Here is a 20,891-nt window from a genome sequence, read left to right on the forward strand (position 1 = left end):
GATTTAGAATGCTTTTAAAACATCAAAAGAAAATGCCTCATTTTGCTCTTAAAAGCTCTGGTATCAGGCAATTATTTAAAAGTARGGGTATTTCTTATTCATATGCAGTTATGGTACCATTATCCTTATTAGACACAAATGTCACTGGAATCGTCCTGAACTTAATTTCTGTGACTCGTCTGGGTTTGAGTGAGACACTGACATTCTCAGGAGGCTCATCATTACACTTCTGCTTTGCTGTATCTTCTATTCCACCCCTTTACTGTGGCAAATCTATTGACCGATTCACTTTTGTTTCCAAAAATCTGTTCATTCTTTCTTTTTTAAAAGAGCAAAAATAGAGAGGGGAAAAAAAAAAATCTCTGTATCAAAGTAAATTAATATTTGTGTCTCAGGGAATACTTTCTTTTGAAAGTTCCTTGAACAACTTGGATAAAATAAAACCTGAGAGATATTCTGGGTGGACTGTGGTGTATTAATATCTGTAGTTTGACCCAATCTGTTTCAAGCAAGTCCATTAACAAGAACATAATATATTTGACTTTTACATTGGTATAAAACAGCAATCAACTAAATGCTATATTTATATGATAATTTCTSTTGCCAGTAGGTCATATGGTGAAATAATTTTTCCAGAGATTCCTCTCCCTGCCTTCTAACAACCTTCTGTTTCTTGCTACTGTTGACATCAGAAAGTTTTTATAGAAGATAATGTGAGAACACAGCTTCATCTCTAACATTATCCATCCATGTGAGATGAGTGTGGAAAAGAAATTTCTCAGTACTCTTGGATACAAATCATGTATTCAATAGATACCCTTTTAATGATACATTGCATTTTTCTGTGTAGGACATCGTCAGTGTTCCAAGGATAGTAATTAATTGGTTATCTGTCAAGCTTATCCCACAGGACTTAATCATCTCCTTTTTTGCTAACACTACCGTCTTCTCCAAAGGTGCTTTTTCTTTCAAATTTAATAAATGATTACCATAATTAATTTAAACATGTAGATTTGTTTGCAAGCTGCCCTTAGGCTGAAGTCTGTGGCTTCTTTTTCAGGCCTTGCTGGTGCTGTATACCTAAAATAGCGTCTGTTCTTTTGTCTGCTATATAATATCATCTCACAAACAKTGCTTCTCTCCCTTACTTAGAAAAGACACTAATTAGTTTCCATTATCCTTCTACTTTGCATATTTTCCTCTCTATTTATAGTTTTATGTAATTTGCTTCATTTGGCTTTGTTTTTTTTCATTACTCTGTAAGCTTTTAAGTTTGGGGATGTAACTTGATTTAATAGGATCTGATTTAATGAGATGCCAGCAGGTAGTGCAGGACATAAATAGTTGAAATTATTGTTCATAAATGCTTTTAATTCAAATATATCTCCAGTACTTATGGTAAAGCATTTTATTTCAAATTTTCTCTTTTGATCTAGAAGTTCCCTTTGTAATAGACTCTTGCTCATCCAGCCTGTGAAGTTAGGCACTGAAAGTTCTGCTGCGGCCATGGGGTCAAGGAGAGATGTGTCATCAGCTAAAAGTCTGACTGAGCGTTTTAATTACTATGTGCTACTAATTTGATGAACTGCCTCATAGGACAGGTGTAATAGGACATTTATTTCATGTTCCCTAGCTTTCAGATGTCCTTGTCATGTCTAAACAGAGTGCTGAATTTCTGTTGTTAAATTTTGGGTTAGMCTCTCAAACTTAAGGTAGTTTGAAACAATTTTGTGAACTTTATGATGGTGATTAAAGAGAAAAGAAGTTCTACCCTCTCTAGAACATTAATGACAGATCAGAAAACATGTTTTCCATACTAGAAATAAGGTTAAGCACTTTAAAAGCATATCAACAGAAGTGAAATTGAGCTTTTCAGAGCAGACTATCCAATCATCTCACATAGCAAGCAAATCACTCTACTCAGTGATTTTATAATATGGAATATTTTTAGAGTGCTATTGCAAACTTCATTTCATCTTGAAGCATAAGCCACGATAGGCCTGCTATGGAAATGACCCTGTTAGGGACAGCTGTAGAAGTGACAAATGTGCACACAGAGTGCCAAATAATGTAATATAAATGCTGTGAGTAGCTGTACCTTTCAGTGAAATACACTTCATAATAATGCTCGTGTTGTTATTCCAGTAATAGATTACATCCAATCACTTCAGGATTTTAAAACTAGTTTGGTAAAACATCACAAATGGTAATTTGTCGTGCATTTGCAGTTAGCTGTAATGACTGAATTGAAAGGCATTTCCTTYTCCTACGGTTTTTTGGATTACTTATACAATTTGGTCAGGAATTTGGGAAGAGCAGTGCGAGGCCATTCTATATTCTCTTCCCACAACTGTGCTGGTGAYGTTTGCTATCTCTGTCAAAGGGGGATAGAACAATGTTTATTTTCCCAAAACTGGGGACCTACTTTAACAAATTACAACCTATTTTTTGCAYCTCAAACTAATCAGAGCTATGCTAGAGCAAAATTCAGTGAGCAACCCTCACCAAATGTTMTTCCCAGGCCACTAAGCCACTGGGTACTTGTTTTTTTTAAACCTGCTGATAATGAAATCATGACATTTCAGTATACCATATAATTTAAAGTCCAGGCTTAAGATGTAGCTTTTCATATTGTTAAAGTTTTCATATTTTTAAAATCTGTCTTCCTCTTCATGGCCAGGTAATTTTGCAGAATGGAGTGAAAGGAGGGTATATCCATATAGTTACTTGTTTTTCCTTTCTAACTTGCCAGTAAGAAAGCTGCCAAATTGGAGATTTGTGGAAGCTGTGGTGGATATCTAATTTTCCTCAGATGGATCTGGAATTCTGTTTCTGCTTTGTGGCCAGCCACAACCATGTGGCTTTGGCACAGAYAATGGACAGGGAACACTTCATGTTTGCCAGCAAAATACTTTTTTGCCTTAGCCAGTTGAGGTTGTGTCTGTGAGTTGACTTGTCCTTGCTTTATTGGGCCTGCTTTATTCCTCTCAATTCTGTCTGAGGAAAATGGGTCTAAATTCTGCATTTACCATCTAAAGCACTTTAAATGTTTGTTTCACATTATCATTGGAGACTAACTGGAAATGATTTTAATCATTTGCAAACATGCTTTAATAGAAAGCACAGAGAAGAGAACAAAGTAATCTAATCCCTACAAAGATTTGCATCAGTGATGTAGGATAGGCAAAGGACACATCCCCCAAAGCTGTAGATCCCAGTTACAGGACTTGCCTTGTGCACGCTTTTCTCCGCACTGCTGCTGTCGGCTCACAGAGCAGAAGTTACATTTGCTTTGAGCTCCTCCTAAAGTCTGATTCCCAAAGGGATCCTCACCCTGCGAGGCAGAGACAGAGTGGGTGGAGCGTCTAGWTCCTTGCTTCTCCTCACTCTCAGGTTGAGCCTTTCCTGGAAAGCAYCAATAAATAGATGTCTGTGTGGGGAAGGCAGAGGGGTGTTTCCTTTAARTGCCTTTCAGTTTTCCCATCTCTGAAGCCTCACAGAGACTTCATTATTTATAATTACTGTATTTTCTGTTGCCGAGCTACAATGCAAAATGCCTATGTGGATATTTTTATACATTTACACTATTGTCTGGCAGTAGGGGACTTTGTAAAGATGTAACTCAGGAGTTCTGGGTGATTTTATGAAGCCATTGTACCGTGAATGCTTGGATAGATGTGTGATCCATGATGAGCTGTTGAGACAGAACAGGGCTGGGGGCTCTGGGTGAGGAGGAGGTGAAGTGGCTGCTGAGCATTCTCTTCAGAACATGAGTGTGGGGATGTGAAAATTCAACCTCTAAAGATCACTTAAAGAGCTTGGAACAGTTATATCTGGTAAATGGAGTTGCAGCAAATAGTACTCATTGTTTAGCATTCTAGCATTTGCCTCGAAATACTGTTCTATTGATCAATTATATAGTATGCCTTTATATGTTCTCTCTATATGGAAAATATTTCCAAAAAAGGTTGTAAAAWTTCCTTTTCCATTACCTGATTTTAATTAAACAGGAGAACCTTAATATGCTGTAGCCATCTTTTAACCTTGCAGCACATCACTAAGGTAGTGTTATTTTTTTTGTGAACTTGATAGTTTTGTCAGTACCAAATAGAAATGCTAACAAATGGAAAACACTAAAGCAGAGCTCAGCAATACATCATGTATTCCGCTGCTTCTTTGACAAAATTATCTTTTTGCTCTAATGTAGTAKGATCAGCTTTACCTCTAATTGCAAAATGTCATTGCATTGTAAATAGCACATACAGCATTCTGTACACATATTGTGATTGCACTTAGGCTTGACTTGTTCTCATGCTCCTTGTTTCAGTGAAGTCAATGAGGTTATGTGGTTAAGTGAGAGCAAAATGTACTGCTTTCATTTAGACTAAAATGGCAAATTACAGCTCTGAGTGCTTCTGGGAACCTAGTGAATGTCACAATAAAATTAAAATATATTTATGCATTGATCTGAAATAGGAAACTTTGAGTGCTCGGGAATCTTATAGAAAATTGGAGTGACTAGTGTTGAATTTTGGTCCTGTTTCTTCATTGCATTTTCACCACCTGATTACAGCTTGTTACAGAATTTGAGATCTGGTATTGCTTCTTACAAAAGAGGAAAACAGTTTTTGTCTAGTGACAAAAATAGAAGTGTTGGACTCGTTCTTTACTAGAAAGAATTAAAAAACAATATTTGAAGGGAATAAAACTGTTTTTGTAAGATTGTTTCTTTTTGAACACAGATATGGGCTGAAATGAACAATATTTCATAATAAAATACCAGAACAGTAACTTGAACTTCATCATCATCAATCATCATTATTATAAATCTGAATGAAGAGGGTTGTGATTTGCACCACTCAGTATATGCTCATCTGCATCAGATAYGCAACCAAGACTCAGCTTTTTCCTGTCTCAGCTTTTTCTGTTCATCCCATGGTATTCTCTGCTGTGACACATTGAATAAAAAGGAAGATTATATCCTCAAATTCTAACAACCAATTTAAGTGTGAAAAATTACCTATATGTGTGTTTTAAAGACCAGTTTCTAGGGTATCTACTAGCTTTTTGTATCCAGAAGTACAGAGCACTAGCAGCATTTGTGATTTATCAGGCGCTCCAAAGAAGAGGMAGGTTTCTTAAACCCACCACATGTGTCTGTCCCAGTCAGAGTTGGATCTTGGACTGCTGATATTAGGTAACCATAATTAGTACCACCCTGCAGGACCTCCCAGCGAGTGGGTGGGTGTGTAGCATTACCCCAGGTTTTGCATGTGTAGAAAGTGGAATATGGCACCCTTTGGGTCCAGTTGGTTTCTCCTGCACCCTCAGAACCTGTGTGGAGCTTTCTGACTGCATGCTAGAGAAATCCTATATGGGCAACTTCTTTTGAAAAAGTCATAGAGCAAATAAAGGCCTTGAGATATGGCTCTACCTTTCAGCTCTTAGAGACCAAATGTAGGTTGGTTAAATGCATCAAAGGTAAATGTAACTCTTTTTTGTAGCTTGACCACAAGAAAGGTAAGTTCTTTAATTGATTGGGTCAAGAGGACCTCAGGGACCCCTGCTTGGGTGAAAATGGAATGTCATTTACATCTAAGATGGGAGATCTGATCTAACACAGCTAAAACAACGCTGAAGCCTCAGAGATTCAAGTTAAAACTAAAGTTAGAGGCAAATGTGGATAGCTTAAGCTGTGGAGGGCCAAACTTTGTATGCTCTGAAGCTGTATTCATCCCCAAGCTGGTAGACAGGCCAAACCTCGATAGTTACATTTTCCATGAAGAGCAGCTTTCTCAAGAAACTGTGCTCAGTGACCTCARAATCTCTCACTGCCTCCTTGTAGCTGATCCCTCCACCCAGCTGCCAAATCTGGCAGACTCATAGGTCGAATCAGGGTCCTGAACTAATTTGTTGGCCATTTTTAGTTGAATATGAATTGGTGAGGACAGGTGAAGTGACAACAATAAAACCAGCCACATCTTCCTATAAATTGGAAATTAAAGAAATAGTGGGTTAAAGAGGCAGATTTCAGGGAATGTTCTTGTATTCTTTCAGCTGCATTTTGCAGAGGAAATGAACAATACATTCTTTACACACCCAAGAGTGACCCAGAGTACTGTTGGTAACATAAGCAAAAATCTAAAATCTGTTACTAATGCCCATAGTACCAAGTATTAAAGCCCCTTATGCCTCTCCCTCCCATACTAATGTTTATATATTTTCCTACAAGTGTTCAGGTTCAAGTCCCCAATAGGATTCTCCTGGCAAGCAGAGATTGATGCAGCTGCCTCTTGCAGATGCTCATAAACATCTTGTATTGGTCATGGGGCTCCAGCAGGTGAGCAGGATGGTTATGGATGATGAGTTATAGTCTCCATTGATGACCTCGTGGGAGGACCCACAGCCACCTGGAAYAAATGAGTGCAAACAGCTTCAATGTGTTCAAGAGGAGGGGCACAGAACCGGGGCCCACCCAGGGCTGTTACAGCTGCAGGGAAGCCTCTGCAGCCTTGGGCTTCATCTGACAGTGCTTTGCACAGCAGCAGATTAGAAATGCAAGGGAGTGAAGAACCAGCTATACTGACACCAGCTTGTGGGCTGTACAGCTATAAACCAGCAAAGGATTAGCTCATTTGTATTAATTATCCATGGGTGTGTGTGTGACAATATGAGTCACTAAGCCTATGGGCAGTTACTTCTATAACATTTGTATATCTGTGTACCTATGGAGAGAACTCTCTTTATATATGTAAATACTGATGGTTTGCCATAGCTGAATGATGTCACCCTTTATTTTGAACTTGGAAATTGATTTTTCTTTTCTCTAACTAGGTTTTTAATGAGCSCACAGCAAATGCTCAATTTTCAGAAAGTCTGTGATTTTTACAACAGGTTTTTCTGAATTAATTAGCAGAAGGTGATCTTTTTTCCAGACCTTGGAAAAAATGAAATTGAAGCAGTTGACAGCTACATATAAATKACAATATTACACAATTTATTAGTTGATTTTTCCTACTTGGAGATGACTGTCCTTGTACCTGAGGGTTATTAGTATTTTTCTATTATTTGCATTCTCCCTTTAGTCATTACAAACATGCTATTAGTGGTCTATATGTGGCTCTAGTCACATAAAACTCATACTTTATTTTGTTTTTGTGAAGCTGTTAATTATTTTTCTACACAAGTTTTTAGTGGGCCTGCAGGAAAGAATGGTTCTGATTTTGATTTATCTTGAAGTAAGGTTCCTGAGGGCTGGATTCAATAATACAATCCATTTGTCTTAAGCACTGCAAAGGCTCATGGCAAAGCTCTAAAAATCAATTTTTTGAGAGACAGAGAGAAGATGTATAGCTGTACACCAGTTTTAGCAGCCCGGAACAGCAGTGGGGTGTTGTTTTTTTTCTTCCTCAGGCAGATTAAATGGTTATAGATTTGTTTGTTTTAATAGTRTTATAATCAAATACTTAAGTCTCAAAATATAGACCCTGTAGGCAGAAAGAAATGGACATTGTTTATAAGAGAAAATAAGATCTATTAATGAATTCAAAATAAAATCCCATGAAAGCACATTGATTAGAATGTAAGATCTCTCCTACAGAGCTGGACATAAAACCAGAATTAGGATGTGMCATTAACTAGAAATCAATCAATGCTATGGTTTTGTTCTGCATAAAAACAAAATATGAGTGGCCTGGCCATCAAAAGGTGAGCTTGGAAGCAAACTGAGGGATAATTTGAAAGGCTGATAGCACAGCAYACACGCAAAGATGGGAGGAGGGGGGAAGGAGATATTTTATGGTGTCGCCTTGAATTCAGATGTCTCCCCAGTGCAGAGCTGCTCTCAGGAAAAGTTCAGCTGATGGCTGGGGCAGAGCAACCTCTGCRTCTTCCACAGGGTCTCTGACAGGTGAGGCCCTTCCAGCTCATCTGCTGTGAGCTTTGCCCGTGCCTGTCACCTCCCTGGAGCTCTGTCAGGCAATGCCAGGAGGAGAGGGGCACTCTGACCAGAGCTGGTCCAGTCCCCTTCTTGGGGGGCCTTGCTTGGTCACCAGCACAGTGTGAGCCCTGCCTTGCAGGGTTAAATCAAATGCTAAAGGTTTATAAGGTGAGTGGCTTTGCAAAATGGTTTTCAAACTTGTGATGCAAGTTTAGGAATGAAAATGAGGGTTGGGCTCCTTTGAGTTATTCAGCCCTTTCTTTAGGGAGAGAAGTGGTGTGAGACAATTTGATTGTAGACTTGAGTAAGCCCTGACCGTAATAATCCTGAAAACCAAACAATGAAAGTGTTGTGGATAATGTTACGCAAAACAGAATAAAGGAACTGAAGTATGATTCTGACTTGCAATACAGCAGGGAATTTATCAAAAGATCCTGGTTTGCTTTGCTACCGTGGAACAATGTCTGGGTGTGCAATATGTGTGTTGGTTATATTCTACATAAATCCTAAAAAATGTTAATATTGGAGTGGATTTGTTTGAACAGAATAGAGATATGTTCAGTTCATTGAAAGACTTCACAATACCTAGTGATAACAAAGCTGAAAAATAATTTAAGTAGACTTTTTATTAAACATGAGAGACCTAATCCGTGCTTCAAAAATGTATTTGCATGGTTTGAAGGAACTTCTGGGACTGAAAGATGGTGSAAAAGCAGCTTAAAAGTAAAGAATTATATGGTCGTGAGACTTTTAAAAGACACTGAATTTAATCTTACAAACCCTGTAGGAGTTACAGGACAGGACTTCAGCTGATAAGTTTTTGTTACCCTGTTAAAGTAATTCTTGTGTATTTATGGAGGAGATCTGAAAGTTTATCTTTTCAAATTGCATTCCTATGTAAAAAAACCATCTCTGAATGGAGGTCTGTGATCAGGGATTCACCGTAATAGAGATTATATGGCTCTGCTGTCTCCCTCTTCTTGCAGAGCTGCCCAGGGCTGAGGACAGGGGGTGGGCAGAGCAAGCACTGGAGAGCAGCTGAGGAGATGAACAATTTTAGGGCAGGGAAAAAAAAAATCAGATTAATCTGAAGTAATGATGCACCATCCTTAAACCATTAATTTACTGCAGGCAAACATCCTTCCATTTTCCCCACCACCTTCTCAGCTTTTCAGCCMTGGCACAGTGAATCTGTGGCTGGACATGTGAGATGGAACAGGAGCCATGGGCTGTGCCACCCTGCTCAGGTGCAGGGGGATCTGCTTGGCAGGAGTGTGGCCCACATGTACAACAATCCCATGCTGGATTTGGGATATGGCTGTGAGTCTGCTGTGCACTTGCCTAATGCCTCACAAGGCCTRTAACCACTTTCACCTAGCTGGAAAGTTAGTATTACTGTGCCCTGTTTTTTTTTAAATGGGTCTCTGTGTCTTTTTTTTTTTTTTATTTTGTGAATTTCATGACTGGTAGAGATGAAACGAATGAACTTTTAAGATCAAAAGTAAACCAGTTTATGTACTGACTTGCTGCAGGGATATGCTAACTTATGAGTGGACCTACCTTGCTTGTGGTATTTTACCCTGTTGTATTTAAACCAACCAATTTTAGAAATTTCTGATTCTTGTGAAAATATTGCATTGAATATTTATTTACTATGCAAAAGTTTAAGGAAGTTAACTTTTTTTTTCATTATCTGCTCATGTAGATTTGCTTTTCAACCTGTTTCTCTTGGAGTCATGGGACACAATGATCACTGACGTCCTACTTTTCTTGTGAACRTCATCTAAAGGACACCATGAGAGGAAGGACACTTTGCAGGCAAAATGCCTTGCATGTCTTCAGGCCACATTTCAAATGGGAAGATCTTAAGCATCAGGTGAGTCTGAATGACTGTTATACTATTTGAGAGATATATCACAATTAGGAAGCTCAGAACAAATGCAACTGTTTCCTGGGCAATGAGGCATGAGATTAAAGGCTGATGTCCAAATGTAAGAATCCAATTAGCAAATGACTTACGTCTGTGGTACACAACTAAAATACTGCRATTTAAGTTATGTATTCCAGAACTGTGTGGGCTCCTCTCCTTGTAAACTACAGAAGAAATTTTTAATGAGTAGTTAAATGTATATCTGGAATAACAATATGTGGTGTTAAAAGAAATGGCATATGAGAAATAGTGTTCAAGTAGTGCTGTGTTCCCCTTTGTGTTTTCTACACTGAACACTATACACCAGGGCCTTCATTGCTGCAAGTTATTATGGATACTGACTGCAGTTTCACAGTTTCTGAATAAATTTGGGGATAAGCCAACTCAGTAGTTACACAATGGCCAGGAGAAGCATATTCTTGAGAGGATGTTTGCAGTATCAGACTGCTGCATTTTGCAATGGTAACCAGTTCTCYGCAGTCTCATGGTGCTTTGGCCATTCCTGTGATGTCTTTCCTAAACCAAAAGTAAATAATGGAGAAATTGTACTGTTCCTTTGTGATATGTTCCTCAAGGAGTAAACCTGTGAATTAGAGATTGCTTTATGGGAGGAATGTGGTCGTGGTAAAGACTTGAGAGATTTTGGTGGGGGAAAGACTTGAAGGTTATAGACTAATTTAGACAGAGGTTTATTTCACAGGTCATTTATTTGGATGATTGGGATCTTACAAAAGGAGTCTGGGGAAATACATTAATTTCTTTGAAGTGACTAAAGTGTATAGTTTTATGATCTCACTTTATCGGGTAATGCACCTTTTTGATTACTTTTTAACAGCTCCCCAGAATGTATTTATAAGTTATAGGATCGTGCCTAAGCTCAGTATCTAAACCTGCATGTTCGTTGCCTGCATGTAATAATAAATGGTAATGGAAAAAGAGCATTAAGCTTTTAGTCAGAGGGATTAGAAACYTCTTTTTTGATGACCATGAGTAAATGCAGCTAATGGAAGACAACTGAATTTGTGCATCTATTTATCTTCACTGAAACATTGGGCATACATTATGAGATACATATACATGTAGACAGGGGAAAATTGAGGACATATGCTGGCCTTCCAAACAACATAGAAAATGTGTATTTAAATGTACTTAGGTGTAGGTCTATAAAGTTGACCTAAACACCAAATATAAAAAAAAAGTCAACCAGATGTGACCCTGTATGCCTCGTAAACCCTACTGAATAACTGCTTTTATTGCTTTGCACACAGTGCCTTCCTAAATGTGGTTTAAGGAGACCTTAAATCCACACTGGTTCAGGGTAATGCGAAAAGAGCTCTGTTTAAAATCAGCAAGTAAATACATGCCATGTTAATAGAACCTACATCATCTAAGCATGGCCTTATGATTGTTATTATCATGGTTTCTTCATCTTAAATTGTAGAGTTAAAATGTTCCTAATTACCAGCTTATTAGAAGGGGCTTTGAATGAAGCTGTTGAGAAATTTGGATGAGAAAATAGGATAATTTTATGCTTTCATTGTTTTTTGTTCTTAGTGATGCTTGCTTCATCCTCATAAGCTATCACTGTGTGTGGTCACTTTCCTTTGTTGCAGGGCTCTGTTCTCATCTTGTGACATCTGCTCACAGTCTGTGTTATGAATTTCAGTAGTGGCATTTTTCCTGACGCTGTCAAAATCTCTTCTTTTAGAAAGTACTATTCAAAAGGTACAAACATGAGAGTTAGTGATCAAAACATTTTATGTGAGTTTTGTTTTGCTAGATTTTCTAGGTTTTCACCATGAAACAAAACTTTCATTAGAGAGTGTGCAGTTACCRTGACCTCTCCTGACACTGTTGTTTGCCATTTTCCAGTATTGGTGCAAAAATTTTACAGGGAATGAGAACTCCTGAAAGTATTCAAAGTGTCAGCATTAGTCACTACAGTACTGTTGGATCTATAAAGCTGGCAGAGACTAAGCACCACTTTTTTTCTTCTGTTCGTTTCCTGCTGCAATTGCATTTTCTGAAATTAAGGCCACCAAACTTTCTAGGGAAAATGTAAGATTTCATGCTAAATTTTAACCTACTTTCACTTTTCCTGTTATAATTCAAGGAAATATACTCAAGAGATTAAGAAAGKGATTCAGATAAGGTGTCAGATGGAAAACCAAAGATTTTGGTTTATAGATAGTCCCYTTTCAATTGCTGGTACTGCTTGTACTGTTCACTATGGCTTATGAAAAATCATAATACAGAGAATGACCTGATTCTTTTTTAACTCTGTGTGTCTTTTAACTTCTTTATACTTTGGTATTTCATGCTTTCAAACCCCTTCTGCTTAAACTTCARTTTGAGCTTTTAAAATTCCCAGTAGATAATTTTTTCTGCTAATTAATGTACCAAAAGTAGATTGAGTTTGTCTTTGGATATGAACTGTATGAATCCCTGTCTGAATGGAACAATTCATAAACTTCTCTGTAAATGAAGATGGATTTAAAAAAAAAAGATGAGGGAAGAAGTACAAAGCCATAGGGAAGAGAGGACAGACTTTCTTGATTTAACCACCCAAACTATGGAAGGCTTTGCAATAATCTTTTTTCAAGAGATTCCATTTGTTGTTCCAAAATATCTGTTATTGTACTATCTATGGTGGAGTTAATTTTCTTAATTTTCTGAGATTTCTGCTGTTCCTTGAGATGCAGGAAAAAAAAACCCAGTGCATTTTAAAATTTTTATTTTCTCCATTTATTGAATAAATCATCCTGAAAGAGGATGAAATAGCTATCTCCCTGCTGTGGATATAAAAGATACACTTATCCTTCTGCTGAACCTCTAGATCTCATGCATGTTATTGTAATAGACTTAGTTACTGCTGAGACATGAAATAAAGCTTTCAGTGAAAGTTTATTTTAAATGTACTGGTTTTTGAAGCTTAAAGTAAATGTTAAAGGAATGAAATATTTTATATTCAGCTTTAACACTGGACAGTCGTGGCAAACAGGAAATATTGCCGCATTCAGTCAGCTATTTTGTATTTTATATTACTTATGCTAGGCGGGGAGAATAAGAGATACAGAGGTAGCATAGAGTTGTCTGTGATTTTGCTAGAATTTTCTTTTTGGTGTTTGTAGAAAYGAATGTGATTTTAAGATTTTTTTAATGATTATTTTAACATTGCAAACTGTCATTGTTCTGTTAAATATTMGTTATGAAGCTTTGATTCATTTCAGCTTTGTTGTAACTTAGGGCCAGATTCCAAGCTCTGCATCAAGTGCATATCCTTCTGCTAAACCAGACTGTATCAGCCTTGAAAAGTCCTTAATGTCAAGGTAGCATTTATAAATAGCAGTAGTTTGAAGGGAAGTTCTGRAAGTTGACAGAAATTTCTTTCATTTATTGAGATGTTTTACCACCTCTCYAGAGAGGTTTGCCTCTATTCAGTCTGCTTTGACCTCTAAAGGGTGTGATACTGGACACTTRTAAATGAAACTTTGGTTTAAGGGGTGACAGTAGGCAGACTGAAAAGTCAGTTCCATTGGACCATCTGCTACATAAAAACAGAGCAATAGACTTGAGTAGCTGGACTGGTGAAAGCATAATTAATGAAAAATAAAATAAAACCATTTCATTTTATGGGACTCTTAAAACTGGAAGTACAGAGATACTGGGAAATGACAGTGCCTGGAGGGGCTGGTACCTAGTAAGGGTTGGAGATTCAATGCAGCCATCATTTATACAACTTAGATTTTATTAAAATCAGCAGGCATTTTACCACTCATATTCACCATGCTATCTCCTGTGCTATAAAAGCTCTCAGAGAAGCACAGAGCATTTGTCAAATCTCACCATAAATTGTATACTTCTGTGAGCTTGTTGCAGTACATGGTTTCTTCAGAATTTCAGTCATCCATAGCAGACCAAGGCATATTATCAAACTTTTTGTTAAACGAGTATGCAGTGATGCACAAAGCATGTATTTTAGGTTCCGGATTGATAGGAGATTATGTAGGCTTACATRGACTAATATGAAAGTAAGCTCTTTCACATCTGTCCAGAAAGTAATGTTATTTTTAAGTAACACTTTGGTATTCTTGTATGTTTTTTCCTGGCAAAGCCTTTCCTACTGTCCCAGATACTTGCAATGCAGTCTTTAAAAGGCTGCAGTCACTGACTACTAGAAAATGTGAAAAGAGTTGAGAAAATCAGGTCTAGTAGAAAAACACAGGTTAGAGTGCTAGAAGTATTATGTTAAAGGATGTAGAAGTTTAAAATTTCACATGGGCAAGCTGATTTCTGTTACACAAGACATCAAAATAAATTTTAAAATTCCTTGATGAATTCTCCTTTTCTAAGAACCTTGGAGGATTCTTCAGTCTCAGCTTAGTTGCAGTCCTGACTTTGACACACAGGTGTCAAGCATCACTGGTTCAGTGATGGTTATGTCATTAATAATTCTCATATGCTCCTCAGGAAAGTTTCACAGTAGGATAAATCTTGTATGTGTTACTGTACCATTTGTCAGTAGRGAATTCCAGGCTTTTTAAAAAAGTATTTCTCTATTAAAATGAAGATGTGTCAGGAACACCTATTTTATGATGACGGATGCTGAATGAAAAGCTTTAGAATAGCTAGAGATCTATGTAAGTCCTCTGTTGTTACCTGTTTTCTCTTGAATTTTTTTCCCCTCATAAYTTCTGGATGGATCTCTTTCTTTGGCAGACTACCAGAACAGCAAGTAGCTTTACTAGACTGTTGGACATATGCTGTTAAAACTGATTGTCCGTGGCAGTGTTCAGACAATTTATATATTCCCTGAAACTTATTTTGAAAGGTCTTTTTGTTCACTCTCTGTCTTAACAGCCAGTTTCAACAAGCATTACTGAGATTTTGATTTACTGTTATGAGTGATGGTTTTAAATGTGCTGGTGCTTTCTCAGGAAGATGAAAAATATTCTTTTCTGTTATTTTTTTTTCCAACTCTGCCTGTGATTTCAGGTACAAAAGCAGATTGTGCTTTTGCTGTACAAAGGCTTCTCTGATATTCCCAATGACATTTAGGTATGGATTAAAATTTGGTTGATTATTTTTAGGCTAAACGTTACTAAATACAAAGTCTGAGTGTGTTACAGATCTCTTATTCAGAGATTATTCATTCTAATTATCYATTAAAGGATCTGTCATTCCATAAKTTAATAACAGTCAAAWAATCAGCAATTATATACCTGAATGGGATTATAAAATACTAAGTTGCTATGAATGCTACAGCTTTGTTAGTAATAGGATTACTAGAATTCTGAGGGTTCTGTCCATCAGTTGTTCTATAGTAGACAACAGAGGTGACAAATTTGGGGAATGCTGAATCAGTGATGAAATATTTGCACTAGGAAAACTCCAAATTAAGTTGACAAATATTTTGTATTCTTTGAGAATAAAGATACATGGGTATATATTCMGATTGGGTATATAGAAAGACAATACTGTTAACCCATCACCAGACAGAATTGTTSTCCATACTTTTCTTGAGGCATTTAAATTATAATTAATCCTGTAATTCAGCATTGGGCAGTCTTAACCAGCTACTCTGTAACTTTACCATGCCTTTGTCATGTCTGCTTAGTCAATTAATACTCTTTTTCAAATACCTTCTGCATTTTTTGTTAGAGAAATGCCTTTGTGGTGCATTGGAGCAGATTTTTTGGTAATGTAATTTCTATTCTGTGTGAATTTAGACAAACTTGATGGCTGATAAAAGTAGGAAATACTGAAAAACTACAGCCCATTGCATAGCCTAAACATCCAGTCACTTGTGTGGTGGTGCCTCTTGCCTTACTGTTTCATTCTTCTAAATGCTGTGTTGTTCCTGAAATGCACACAGAAAGTTAAAGTTCTGTGTGATTTACATTTTAAAAGAACAGGTGTATAATGGCTGATTCTTAGCACCTCGATGGACATAATCTTAACAYACAGTGGGCAGAGTTTGATCCTTGCAACCATTGGTTCACATGAGCTACTTCTGCACTAACATATAGCTGGAGATMCAATAAATGTGCTATGTGATGACATTATAATGATGATATAAGGCTCCAGGTGGCCTCTTTAGACAAATAGAGCTTTGAAATTAATACCTTGATACAACATATGGAATGAAAAGAAAGACCTTTTCTGTAATCATGTGTACAGAGACTGATAATTTTAACTGCATACATGCTCAGTAAAATGAAACCTAATGTTGATATAGTTCTGAAGTAAATGAAAAGATGATTATATCATTGCAGGTATTGACTAGCTTGCATTTAAATTACTTGCAGATTGCATTCCTCTGAATGTGTTCTACAATAATTCTAGTTGGTTTACGATCCTTTAGATTTACAAAACAAATTCCCTTTATCTCTTTTCCTAGTCTATTTGCGAAATAGAAATATACCTAAATATAAAAAAGTTTAAAATTTTCCAGTAAACATGACCAAGCATCTGCCAGAAGCTACCCTGAGGTAGGACATATATATGTTATGGTTAACCACAATGTTACCAAGCTTTTTTTTAATCAATACTTTTGTTCTGAGTCACTGTTCAATTAGTGATTTGTGTGATACTAGCTCAACTTTTTGAATCAAGGAGTCTGTGCAGACCTTAGTTTCCAACACTTTTCTGAACAATTAGTAATCTGTCTGTGTAAACCAGGAACTTTGGCTCTATGGAGACATGGAGTAGCATTGTAATTTAAATGATTACAAAATAGCAAACAAAAAATTTTATTTCAAGGTAATCAGGCAAGTCAAGACAGATGAAAGATGTTAAAGGCTTCCCATTCCTAATCTCACTGCTCATGAGATTATTACATCCAAAATGTGTGTTCAAGTGTCAGTGTTGAATTGGTTTAAATTTTCTTCTTTTTTTTTTTTTCTAGAATTTTTCTGTAAATAGGATTTCATACATGAGAAGAATCCTTGTTTTTGGATTTTGAAATATTTACTGGTCCTGGTGGAAATGCTTACTATTCACTGAAAAATAACAGCAGCAGTAGTCCTATGCAATGAATTTCACCATAGTATTTAGTCTAAGATAAAGTAAAAAGAGAATTAGTCRTATGTCCAGCTTTTGCTTCCATTACTTTGCTTCAAATGCTTTATCAGATATTGCTGATGCATATTCTTCTRAGTGAAAATAGTTAGTAGTTCAATATATCTTAGCCTTAGAATATTCTACTGGGTGTGATGGACATGCAATGCACCTGGAAGGAATGTCAGCTAGTTTACATCTGAGCTGATGCACGGTTGAATTTTTTTAAACAGTCTTTCTTTAGTGTCACATTACTTGGGCCAAAATAAGTTTTGTRTAGAAACTGTTTTACAGCTTGTGTGGAATGAACTTGTACTTTTGATTTGTTTCCYAATAAGATGGTCTAATTTAGTAACTGTGAAAACTGCCTTTACCTGATGTATCGTATGGTCCTTTTGTGAAGATTAACGAGATAAGAAAGGCAAATCCTCAGGGAACTACTAAACATGCAGAGTTTTTTTAGATTGCCAGAGAGAGATGAAGTGGGTAAGTTTGATCCTCATGATGTAGTGTCTGTTCTGTAAACAAAAAAAAAACCCTCTCATCCACAGATGTTAGTTTGGACATTTTCCTCAAAAGATATCATATATGAAAATGCAAAAAAAAATGAATGTATTTTGTAGCTTGGCAACCAGAATCTGTGCGGGCACTGTCAGAGAAATGCTGATCCTACATTTCATTACCCTGTCTTTAATGCAAGGGACATGGTTATGCTGTCTTGTATCTTTTATAGAGATATCAGGGTGCTGATTTTTACAAGGGAGGAAGAAATAGAAGATTCAGGAGGACAGGAACATTTCTGTTAGTAGCCAAAAAAATAAAATCCACCCTAGAATTACCAACAAAGACAGTAATTCCAACAAAGACATAAAAGTACTTTTGAGCAGCTTATACATTAATAGATAGGGAGATAGAGTAGTCCCTTTTAGGCTGAAGGGTGGGGGAAAGGGATAATGCTTAATGACTGCTACTGCCTGGCAAAATGTTGTATAGAAATGAATAGAAAGGAATAATCACTGGTTGACATGTTGCTAGGGTTTGTTGGTTTTTTTTTTTTTTTAATTTCATCTGTTTCCTATGGAAAAAGGAACCTTTTGAAATCCACTTGTAAGTGGTGTATACATTTATCCTATTGTTCATCAAAAGGATTATTGAATGTACCTCCTGTTTTAAGCTTTAAAAATATGCCCTCTGGGTTGTAAACTTTTTTTGTGTGTGTGAAAATTGATTGTCAAAATTATCCACATATTAAATTCTGACATACAGAGGTGGCCTTATGCTGTCAACACTGCTGTGGCCACAAATTCAAAACAGAGCATCGTACAAACTGCTACAAAGAAAACTAGCTGTGTCCCAGCCAAAAGCTGTACCGTGTCTGAAAGGAAGGGACAAAGTCAACAGACAAAGAATTAATCCAATGAATAGAAATAGGTTCCTGTACTAGCCTAACCAAAAGAGATGGAAAGTTGCCATGTGAGTTACCAGGTGGTTGTGCGTTACCCATACRTGCTTTGGCACACTAAGGAAAGTACCAGACTGGGCATTAGCACCGTGTATTTCAGTGCACCACCAGTGGTTACCATGGATGAATATGCAGCTTTGACATTACTGAGAACTGGRCCTGTCTGTGGTTCTGCCTTGCATGTTTTGCAGTTCTCCTGTAAAATATAACGACATTCAATGCTTGTTTTATACGTATGGATGTCCGTGTCCTCTGAACTTCTATAAATAAGCCAAGGAAATGTTATTTCTTTCTAGGAGATATGAAACTTGAGTACAGTGAAATGTCACCTCTTTGCTTTGCAGTGGAGGCATCACCGTTATACTGAGCTGAAGATCAGTGCAGTGTGGTTTTGTCTGCCTAGCCAGCTGAAGAGCAAGTTTGTGCCAGACCTGTGGCCCTCTACAGAGGGCTAACCCCACCATATACATACATCATTAACTGCAATTTTAGTATAGCTCCTCAAGTTGCCATCATGAAAACTGCATTGGGTTTATTCTTTAATACATGGATTATGATAGATTATTCAGTAGCAGAGAGACCAGGCACAGCYGAGTAACTTTTACCATGCTTATGGCAACTGACTGCTGTTCATAACTTTGAGAAGGCAAAAAATGTCCTACTGATAATGTTGAACATGATGGTGCAGAAGGTGTAAAAGGAGAAAAGAAAAAAGACATGTCCCTCTGATGACTGATAAATCCTATTTAATCCTTCCAGTTTATTTTCCTGTCTTTCAAAAGGCTATGGGAACACTTGTAAACATATTCCATTTTTTCTTGAGGTAATGCAGACAGTTGGTTTGTTGCATCTCCTGCCTTGAGGATTCTCCTCTTTTTCTTTGCTGGGTTCCCCAAGTCATCATTCACGTAACTTGCTTTGTGYGATTACTGTTCTATTTTCATCTCCAAGATGCCATTCAGTTTGAACTTGAACAGGGAATTTTGCTTTCAGTAATGTAAGCTAAGATTGTTTTAGTTTGTTTCCTTCTTGCCACCCTCCCCCTGCACAGTTCGTGTTTTTTTGAAGTCAGCCTGCTGGAAGAACATGAAACACCAGAGACAATCATAATTTTGTGTTAATGAAGTTTATGTCAGTGAACTAAGATTCTGAAGTGAAGTTTTTAGTTCATKGAATACTAGAATAATACCAAAAACTGCAACAAGCCCTGCTATTTTAGATTAAGTTCCATCTATTAGACACTGACCTCTCAACATTCAGTATCATACABATTTTCTGCATTAACAATAAACTCTGAAAACCAAGAAAGAATAAAAAGCATTCTGATCAGTTAACCATGGAAAGTTAAAATCCTGGAGTTTAACACCTGTCTACAAATGAAAAGTCATAGGATAAATTTTTGGGTTGTGGTCTTGTAGTGTTGAGTAGTTGGAAACTAAATAATTGCTGCTGTAAATAATTAAATGCACTTKCTGTGATCTAATTTTAAAGCTTTTGCTTTAAATGATCATCTGTTTCCATGCCCAGTGCATCCACTTAGACCTATTTACRTAACTCATTTTGCCCATGCTTTGTGGTAGACCAAAGTGATAGTGCTGTTGCACTGTGAATCAGGAAGTTAGGACTAGGAATGTGTGATTTATTTGAAACTTCGGTAAATGCTATTTAGGTTAATGTCCAGCTGTTGTGAAATAGGTCTCTGATGGCATGGACTAAGGCTGATCTAGGCTGCAAGTGCTGCCTCTTGCTGCCATTGAGGGTTCCTTGTATTTGTGCAAATATGCTACACTTCAGGTCAACAGTGTATGGCAAACAGAGCRTGTGCACTGGGTTGTGTATTCCACCCTAGGCTGTGCTTTTGTGCACTCTGTTACGTATTCAATTGCTCCAATTTATTTTGTCACAGAAAATGCATATGCCAAAAATGAAGGGATTTAGAATAGTCCCTTTTAAGGWGAGGGGTAGGGGAAAGAATAATGCTTAATGCTGCTCCCGCCTGGCAAAGTGCTATATGTAAATTAATGTATTTTGCCTTTTTCTGTGGACAGATGGTAGTTTAAGGCAAACCTAAAAGTATTTCTTGTCATTGCCATTATGATTTTGTGAAGCAGTCCAGCTTTGACAAAATTGTCACTTTGTACACTGTTCAAATGGTTTTGACTGCCAGGTTGCTGTACAGTATTAAAACGATGTGAATTATAGCTCGGTGCTGTATGTTGGTGAATCAGTGTTTACAAGTGTCTCCAATCATACAGATCAGATTTCTGAGTGACTCYGCCTGTGAAGAACAATCATTTCAGGCATCTTAAGCTCCCTTTCTTTAGCACAGATGTCTAAAAATAAAGGCCATGGTTGTGCTTAATTTTGTGAAATCCAGCATGCAACTTTTAACTTGGCTGACTTCAGTGGATCCCTCCAACCACCTTCTCCTCCCAGCTCCCAAAGAAAACTTTCCTGACCAGGTCTGTTGCATCTTTCTAATGGTWCTCTCCAGCTCTGAG

At 37.2% G+C, this 20,891-nt stretch overlaps 1 long non-coding RNA gene across 1 annotated transcript in view; it reads right to left on the minus strand.

Annotated features, from left to right (window-relative positions):
* Nucleotides 1–3,204: 3,204 nt before the first annotated feature.
* LOC130576808 (uncharacterized) overlaps nt 3,205–20,891 on the minus strand; it is a 61,477-nt gene continuing 43,790 nt past the window's right edge. The window contains exon 3 of the long non-coding RNA XR_008965711.1: nt 3,205–3,405. This is a non-coding gene — a long non-coding RNA (uncharacterized LOC130576808). The remainder of the gene's footprint in view (nt 3,406–20,891) is intronic.

This window comes from Malurus melanocephalus, unplaced genomic scaffold (genome assembly GCF_030028575.1).
Source record: "Malurus melanocephalus ecotype Western Australia unplaced genomic scaffold, MMel_1.1 scaffold_155, whole genome shotgun sequence".
In the NCBI taxonomy this organism is placed as follows: domain Eukaryota; kingdom Metazoa; phylum Chordata; class Aves; order Passeriformes; family Maluridae; genus Malurus; species Malurus melanocephalus.